The 9,298-nt window shown below is 36.2% G+C and overlaps 1 protein-coding gene across 1 annotated transcript in view; it reads left to right on the top strand.

Moving 5' to 3' along the window:
• ADK (adenosine kinase) overlaps positions 1-9,298 on the top strand; it is a 259,246-nt gene that overhangs the window by 179,351 nt on the left and 70,597 nt on the right. The window lies entirely within an intron of this gene.

Raw genomic sequence — 9,298 nt, 5'->3', positions numbered from 1 at the left:
AGCAGGAAAAGGTTGAAAAAAGCTTTGAAATGTGTGACACACCTAAATGAAATGTGGGTTTGTCACTCGCGATAACTACATGAGTACAGGAAAATGATGGAAAAGCAACTTACTCCTGTCAGTGGTTATTCCTGATTGTGACACAGGGACTGGCACCAACACAAGTCAGTTTTTAAGCTATTGTCCGCATGTCCACATAGGGGCTAGCATTGATATAAGAATTTAAAAAAATTAAAAATACTTACTTTTAAACCAAAGGAAATTGCAGTGTTTTTAAATGCAGTGGGCTAAGGGAAACCTTTTTAACTGAAGTTAACTATACAGAAAAAACATTTTTTAGACATGTTCTTGCTATTTCCAGCTGTTACTTTTGTACATCTTTCTTGATACAGTCCTCACAAAAATGGTACTGAATATTTTTATTTAATAGTAGTATAATCTCGACACAAAAAATCCTGTGAGATTTCACAAATTGAATAATACCAAATCGAGTCAATTTTGGAGTAGAAGGGCTTCACAGAGACTTCTGGGATTAAAACCTGTAGGTCTTTTATATAACTATTTCTCCACTGACCTATTAGGATAATTCAGATCACAGTGGTTCATTAGGTGCTATTTTTCATAGGTTGTTACTTTCTGTATATTTGTGTATTTTATAAGCAGTAGCCCATGATACCAGTGACACTCCCATTTCAGAAATTTTATTCAAACTGTGTTAATTTCCTGTGTCATTTCAGCTTGTTATGGTATTATTCACCTGCTGTCAAAAAATACTGTGTGGTGCTCTTGCATTTGTTGAAGTTGAAAGACTCCCTACATTTTCTGTATATAATTTCTGAAGCATTTTAGTGTCTTTCAGGGTAAAAGATACTATTTAAACTGAAGTAATCATCCTTAAACTTGGCGATGCAATATATATAAATACTTCTGAGTACCAGCTTCTTTGTTACTTACACTAATCATGAAACCCTGGTCATTGTTTAGTCTCTGCTTGCTGCTACATAAGCTGGCTGCTGCTGCTTAGGAGTTGTCGAAATGCTGCTTGCAATGGTTTATTCTCTTTGTGTGTGACTTGAAACCATGCTTTTGGCATGATGTACTTCTAGTTTTGAGTAGCTTCTGTGTCTTCTCATTGTCAGCATTCCTACTCTCTGCATATGGTTTTTGATAAAAAGTAGTTGCAAAACTTAAAAGCTCAGTCTGATATATTCTGCCTTCTAGTAGCATCTGCCCTTGGTTTTGGTGCTTTTTCTTTCCTCCCATATTAATTTCTGTCACATTCAGGATTTTTTTGTGTGTTTTTGTCTTGATGGGTCATGAACCACTTCAGCTAGCCAACACAAACTTTTGTCCATTTAGTGTGATTTTCACTTGCTTTTTGCTACATTTTCCATCAGTGTAAGTTCATAAGTTAGCAAATAAGCAAGGCATACTGAGTGGTGTGGTTGTTACTTCGTTAGTACAAACAATACTCTTAGACACAATTTTATTCTTCCCTATATTTATCTTCACATTATAGTCCAATAAAATTCTATTGTTAAGCACTGAGCTGTTTTATTTTTTGAGTAATACAAAAACATCCAAGTGCAGCAAAATTCCAAATTGCTGCCATTCCTAAACTAAAAACAATTGGCAAAGTGATTTTAAATTACATCTTCTACTTAAAAATTTACATCTGAATGGAGATTGGTTATTTCAAGTTTCAGCCAGATGGTAATTAAAATGGGCAAGTTATAAACCTCTCAGAATAAATATTCTAGTTTTGAATGTAAATGCCAGCATACTCTTAACTGCAGTTTACATACTGAATGCTGTGGTAACAACTCAGTATATGTATCAATTTCAGCATTAACTCAGTGACCACTGGTGTTTTGATAATTTATTTGAATCTCATTTATAACCTACCTAAACATCTTGTCTTGAATTTTTTTTATTTATTAATGGTACTTCATATAATAAATTTAATACAGAACATTCACAAAAGGAATAATGATATGGTCATTGCAGCTAACCAAGTAGGGCCATTCTGCAGTCATTATCTAGCAATACATGACTGAAGAACTTGATTATTGTCATTGCTTTTAATTTTTATTAAATTAAGGTTTTTTAAATAGTGTCATTTTGCAAATGGTTCTTAGCAGTAATACCTTCCAAGCTACCATAATCACTGGATAATTAACCTGCCAGGATTAAGCACACTCAACTTTGCCTCAGGATGCTTAACTCTCAAATAAGGTCAATTATCTCCTGATGATAACTGCTTTGTCACAAGTTGCTGCTTAATTCAGCGGTAAAAGCTCACCTTAGAATACGTATTTTACAACTCAGAGTAACTTTCTGTAACAGAATGGTCAAAAGAGTGAAAGCTTGGAAAGTGACATCTTTACACAGAGTTGTAGAAAGTTTCTTGACAGCAATTATTCTAGGCAAGTAAAGGAGACTAAATTTGTATGTACCTCTTTCCATTTTCACAGTTAGGGCTAAATTTTGATGTGCCTGAAATACTTGACCTGTCGAAGTCAATAGTGGGCACAGGAATGTGAATTCAATTTCCAGTGTCCCCAAAAGTTGTGGGTTACAATGGCATCTCCTCAGGGAAGGAACTACCTTTGGGGGAACGGTCTGTGTGTTTTTGCAGGTGCAGCTGGATAGCAGTTTCTTAAGAACTTAAGGGACGCTCTAAGGCTTTCACATGATTGATCTTTGCATATGGCACCAGTTCATGACTTGAAGGAATATTTGTTGATATTGATGTGATAAAGATCTTCTGGGTTCTCTTGCTATGTGTAGGCAGGGCATCACTGAAAAATTTTAGAGTTTAGAAACTTTGGAGTTACGGACACATTTTGCTCCTCATCTAGTGCTTTACAAAAAACCCCCTAAGACAATGATATAACTTGTAGTATTCAGTGTACAGCGATCAGTAGAAGTTGAGGAGGTTATGTGGAAGAGAAATTGTGAATTTTTTTAAAGTACCAAATAATAAAGAAAACTAAGATAACAATTAATTTTAGAAAATTTATCCTCTTCCTCTCTAGTGTAAAGAGCTGTTACTTCTAAACACCCAGTCTCTGAACAAGTTAATTACAGGATTATAATCTGAAGTTTTGCAAAGACAGAGCATCTGTGAGCTCATTGGGAATTTGCTGCTGGTGTGACAGCAAATGTGCTGAAAAGAAAGCAGGTTGTGTGCAAGACTTGTACATTTTAAGAAGCAATGACAATAGTTTTAGTGGTGGCTCTGGAGTTAGAAATCTTGAGCTTTAAAGAGATGAGTCCCTTTGAATGGAATAAGATATCAAATGGGTCCTGTCATCATTTCCTCTTCACAATTATACTGGAATGGTACATTGTGCCTCCTTTATTTAAAATATTTTCAAGTGAGGTATCAAATACTAACAGAAAGATCCCTACAAATGCAGGTGGTTTGGACAACAACCTTTAATACCCTTTTTAAGCCCTTATAAAAGCAAGTCTCTTCAATGACATAGAAAACTCTCTTTAATGGCAAGGTAATACAGTAAATATAAAACTGAGGGTTTGGTGGGATTTTGGCGAGATTAGCATGCTTCTGATTTCTAACTTGCAGGCAGTCTGTAGTTTTGTGCTTTTATTTTAACTGAAGGAGTGAAAGGAAATACTGCTAAGTTTTCTGGCATAAACTGTGTTCCACACACTAGTATTTATACCTAAATGACAGTTTCCAAACAAATTTGTCTATTCCATTGCTGTAAACTCTCAGTCCACATAGCTTGATGTATTACATTAAGATACGACACTGAGAACAACCTTCAGTTCCACCTGCAAATTTCCTCTGCTGCATTATCACCTGGGATCATATTGATACCTGGAGGCTCAGGAATCTGCCCACAACCTGCAAGAATCTTGAATGAGGCATAATCACTTTTGTAAGATAAATGAGCCTCATGGTGATTCTTTTCAAGCTAGTATGTATTCATAATGGCATAACTGAATTAATCTGAGTTTAGGCAGTACAATTCCTACTGTTTCTAGACTTAATAGATAGCTTTCCACAGCCACAAGTGTCCTTTCACACTGGCGAGTTGTCTGATTTTGAGGAAACAATTAAGAAGTAGGAGTCAGGAGAAAATCAGGTGACAGATGTAATTTGATGTGTGGAAGAAGGGAAATACAGCTTGACTTTTACTAAATAATGAAAGGGAGACCAACATTTCAGTCTGTTCTTCAGGATCAGATGGGACCAAGAAGTAAGGAACATGGCAAAGGATGGCTGGTCATGCCATAAATATCATTAAGTTGATGTTTCTATTTGAAGTGCTTTCAAGTAAGCGTTTACAATTTTTTGAATGTTTGAAATTATTATTGTAAAGCAAATAATAGATGGTATTTGAAACTGAGTATCTTCAAGAGGCTAGTACTGCTAACTTGTATGTATGTTATGTAAAGAGCCCTTAAGAAATGTTTTCTTTTTATCTTACTGGACCTGGTCTGTATTGAGAGGTTGTTTTCAGTCAGTGGTTGGTTGTAAGCTACCATCCTTTAGCTTCTTCATCTCCATTCACTTGGAATTAAACTTTCAGAAACATGAATCATCTTAAATGACATTAAGTTGGGTGCTAGTGTATTGCATTTCAGTTTATATACTGGTATTTTCTCTTTCATTGTGTTCTCAGAAGTTCTCAGATACTTGCCCCACAGGTGAGGGTAATTATCTTCAGTTCCTGGGCTGGGTGAGAGACTGAGGTTTGCACAGTTCCCTACAGGGAGTCTGTGGTTCAGTTAAAAATCATAGTCAGGTATTCTGACCCAGTTTATTAAATACACATGGGAAAAAATTTTGTAAGGAGACATCTCATCTTCCTTTCTATTTTAACAGGTAGAGGTTTTTAAGGTCAGCTGCTGCTGGTGTTTGCTTTTCTAAACTGCAGTAAACAGATAGTATTTCTTTTTATAAATCCTACATTTAAGATTTCTGCAAAGTCTTTGGAGGGAGCCTGGGAATTAAAAATTGTAATTCCGAATGGAGGAAAAATAAATACTATTTTTCTTTGATGTCTTTGTAGAGTTTTAATGCCTATTTCCTGTTGTAGGTGTTGTGTTTTCAATTATAGGACAGCTATGGTGTTGTAATATGCTCCTTAATTCATAGAATTAACTTTCTCAGTAGTGAAATATCTAATAAATTGTAGCCATCTGAAAAATGAGAGGGTTTCTAGCACAAGGGACGTTGATAATGTCAGTGGCATGTTGTAAAGATGTGCTGTGGGAAGGATGCTGAAACAGCCCAAGGCTATTTCAGCTGCAGACACTGAATCTGCTGCTTCTTCTCTCCTCTCTTTTTTTTTTTCCCTTTTTTTCCCTCCCATGTGAACTGCAGTGGCTCTCTAAGATAAAATGCTTTTAAATCATTTCCCAACCTTGCAGCCGTTTTTGATAAAAGCCCTGTTATCTGAAATGATATGAATCACTGTGGAGTTAACCATACCTTTTACAACAACATGTTTTGTTGTGATTCATTCTGTCTCAATTAATCATCTTATTTATCTACATTGTCTCAGCTGCTGCACTGAAATTCATGAGTAATAAGCAAGTAATTATTTTAGGATAGTTTACCTAGTACATTATGAATGAAAGGAAAATTGAGAGCCAAGTATTTAAATTTATATTTAGTGCTGCTTTCAGCTAATGTCTAGCTATTTAAGCAATTTAGGAACCCTATCTCAAAAAATATCTTTCTTGTTTCCTGTTATGGAAAACAAGCAGGTATTTAGAAGCAAAGCTTATACTTTCCAACAGACTTCACTTCTTAAAACTAAAAATATTTTCTGGTAGGCTCTCAGAATGCTTAGGGATATTTATCCTTCCTTATGCTATGCAGCGTTGAGATACTTTTAAGACTGTGAATACTGGAGTGTGTGCAGCACAAGACAGAACATGTCCTGTCAGAGAGGAAGGCAGATTCCACCGTATTTCAGCAGCTTGTGTTTTACTGACGATGATTGATAACCCTTTTCACTTTGTAGCACTTCCCAGAGCATCTCATAACACTTCATAAACATTAAAGCTCAGAATAAACCAATAAGGTAGGTGTGTAGTCTTGACTGTTTTACAGGTGGGCAACTGAAAGGTTATTTGCACAAGGTCATACAGCAAGAGCAGAGTCAGGAACAAGCAAAATTGAGTTCTAACTTTTTCCTTCAGTTAAGTGTCCTGAAATGTTGTCAGCTGCTGAATACATTTTGGACAAAACTCACCTGTCTGGAGGAAAAGACCTGCAGAACCTGGCTTTCAGTTTTCAGTGTAATATGAACATATGTCTCTGAAAGCCTTTTAAAGGTGAACTACATATGCCTTTTAATAATCAGATCACGAGGGCAAAAAATGTATAATATATAATATCTAATATATAATTTAAGAACTGCAAAAATAAGAGTATTAATAAAATTGAGTTACACAGTTGTTACAAACAAGAAGAATAGAGGCAGAAATGTTCACAAAAACTTCATTAAATCAGTGTAAATTCAGAACTTTTAAATTTCACAGAGATATTTGCAGATAACAATGTAGGTGAAAAATATGTTACAGTAAAGCTTTGTTTCCCAATCCAGCTAAGGTTAATTCAGTGCCTCCACATTTCAAGCCCTGTTTGGGGCAGATGTAGCCAGTTTCTGATTCAGTGTATTGTTAGGTTCTGCTAAAGCCTCTTACGCCAACACATGCTGGGTATTCTCCCCCTGTCACAGAAAGTCCTTACAGTGGATTGTAAGGCTGCAGTGCCATGTTATCCCCATGGATAGCATCTAAGTGTGAGCTGATGCAGACCTCTCTCACCTGCCCTTATCACATGATGTCATCTGCTCCCTTTACTCAGATTTAGCGATTTTACATCCATAGCAAGAGTGAGTTCTGTGGATCAGACTGCTGTTAATCACTGAGCTGGTCCAGCTTTCTCAAGCAACACAATCGCTAGATCTGATTAGATGAGAGGGTAATGCATGGTGGTACAAACGACTTTGGAAGAGAAAGCCTGATAACCTCTCTGTTTCATCAGATATAAGCAGCCAATCTGTTAAGGTCTCCCAGGCAATTCAGCAAGGAAACACAGTCATTGACTGACTTAAATGTTATTGTGCATGGATAAGTTGTATATTAGCTGTGACTGTTCTTGGACAGAGGTTTTTATAAAAAAGAGACAGGTTTTACCTGAAAAGTATGTATTGATGCTTCCTGTGCTTATAAATTTGAGTCTGAACAAAGGGTTCTTGAAAGGGGAGAAAAGGGAAGGATAGTAATGGAGACAGTAGTAAGTCCATGGTGATGTTCAAAATCTTGAAAACATGGTTTGGGGATTTTGGAATAGAATTGGCAATATCTTTATTATGTTAACCTATTTTTCTGTACTATTACATAGCACTAGTTTTTCAAAACTGCAGTTTCAGCCTTGTTCTTTTTCTCATGTTATCTTTCTCTGTCAACACCTTCCTTCACTCTGTTTATATAGCTCATATAATATTTTTATTCCCTCAAGAGAATTTCACATCTCATTATAAATCTATTAGCTAGTTTCATTTTTCTGGCTTTCTTCAACAAAGAGCAAAAATAGGCATTTGAACCCTCTCTTCTTTCCAATTAGCTATATAATCTTCTGTTACCAGGATTCCTACTGTACATTTTTATAAGAATAAATTTAATCCACTGATGTTTCCTTAAGAGTATTGAAAAGTTGCTATGTATAAGTAAATTAATGCCTTCGTGCACTGACATACACATTGAGGGTATTTAGAAGGGACTTAGGCTAAACTATTGTGGAATAAAACCTGTATTTTATTTTTGAATTAAAATGTAGAGTTAAGAAAATGACATTAAATGGAAAGCTAATCATGCACTGTATTATGAAACATATGCAGTGGGGCATAACTATATATAAGGGTTGCAAAAATATTTTGCTAATTTTTAAATTTTTTTCAGGGTTTTCCTCAAAGAAGGAAATAAGCTTGTAAAAGAAGTAGAAAAAAAATATGATTGCAGCATACCTAAATTATTTGAAAGCTAGATAAAAGCATCCATGGTTTTCCCAAAGGCATTAATTGATCTCTAAAACCTTGCCTTATTTATAAACTTAAGCCACCCCATTTATAACAGCCTTTGGGTGATAACTCCGCAGCCACATCAAAGTGTCTCCTTAAGCTATGTTTTCAGGTTTAGTGGTCATATTATGACTTACAATACCATTTGTTTAAGTACTGACCTCCCAGGGAAGCAATGTGGAGAAATTGCTTTGCTCTCTAAGTTTTTGTTCTAAGTTCACAGAACTTATCCCTCCTAGTCATTACATTTGATTTTTTTTTTAGTTCTCCAGAGAAATGATCCATTAAACCTGTACTTTAGTAAAACTAATGCTAATCCATATGTGATAAGTAACATTGTCAAAGTGTTGCTCATTAAGTCCTTGGACCCTTCTTGGACTCCTCATATTCTGTGTCAAAACCAGCAACATATGCAATCACATTAGGGAAACAAGCATCCACGAGTCAGTTTGCTTTCCATGCTGAAGTGGTTATCAGGTGCAGGAGCTTCCCTCTAAAGGACAGAATTGTAGCAGTCTAATGACTGGGACAACAGATATTTTGAAATGCATAAACCTGTCTATTTGTTGGTTACATCTCTAGCTGTGTAGAGGGGAGCCCCTCCTCTGAACTTTAAATCCTACGAACAGTTGTGTCCATCATCACCCATCATATTCACTTCATGTTATTTGAAGGCTGTAATTTCACAAGTAGAAAGTTTCTTTCTCCACCCACAGCTAAGGAGAAGGACTTCCTCTCCACCCTTACAAAGGAACTGGCCATCAACATCTGCTTCTGGTCCCAGCCTTTGAGCTAGGCCACAGCTGGGCTGGGCTTTGAATAAACGAAAACCTTTAGCACTGGGGAAACTCATGTGAAGGCAATGGCAAAGTGGTACACATTCCAGTTGCTTCTCTTTCTCTGTGGCTGTCCTTCTGAAGGATTCTATTTTTGAAAATCTGAGAGACCAAGCTATGGACAGTATTTTTGATCCCTGGCAGGTAAGCAGCCTCACAGAATTAGGTTCTCTTTAGGATCTCTTTTAATAAAGTGTGTTTCTGGTCTGGAATTCCTCTGAGAGACCAGGGCATGTTTATCTTGTCTGTCAGATTGTTGACCTCTCCAGGTTGTGCAACACACCTTTTTAAATAAAAAAAGAACTGGAATTTTCATGAGAAATGGGGCTGTAGCCATAAAATGTGTTGTTGGGGCAGTCCTGATTTCTCTGTAAGGAAAAATCTCTCTTTCCC

The sequence above is a fragment of the Corvus brachyrhynchos genome, unplaced genomic scaffold, assembly GCF_000691975.1.
Source record: "Corvus brachyrhynchos isolate BGI_N302 unplaced genomic scaffold, ASM69197v1 scaffold279, whole genome shotgun sequence".
In the NCBI taxonomy this organism is placed as follows: domain Eukaryota; kingdom Metazoa; phylum Chordata; class Aves; order Passeriformes; family Corvidae; genus Corvus; species Corvus brachyrhynchos.
Note: the sequence above shows the minus strand (reverse complement) of the source record. Positions and strands in the feature narration are given on the sequence as shown.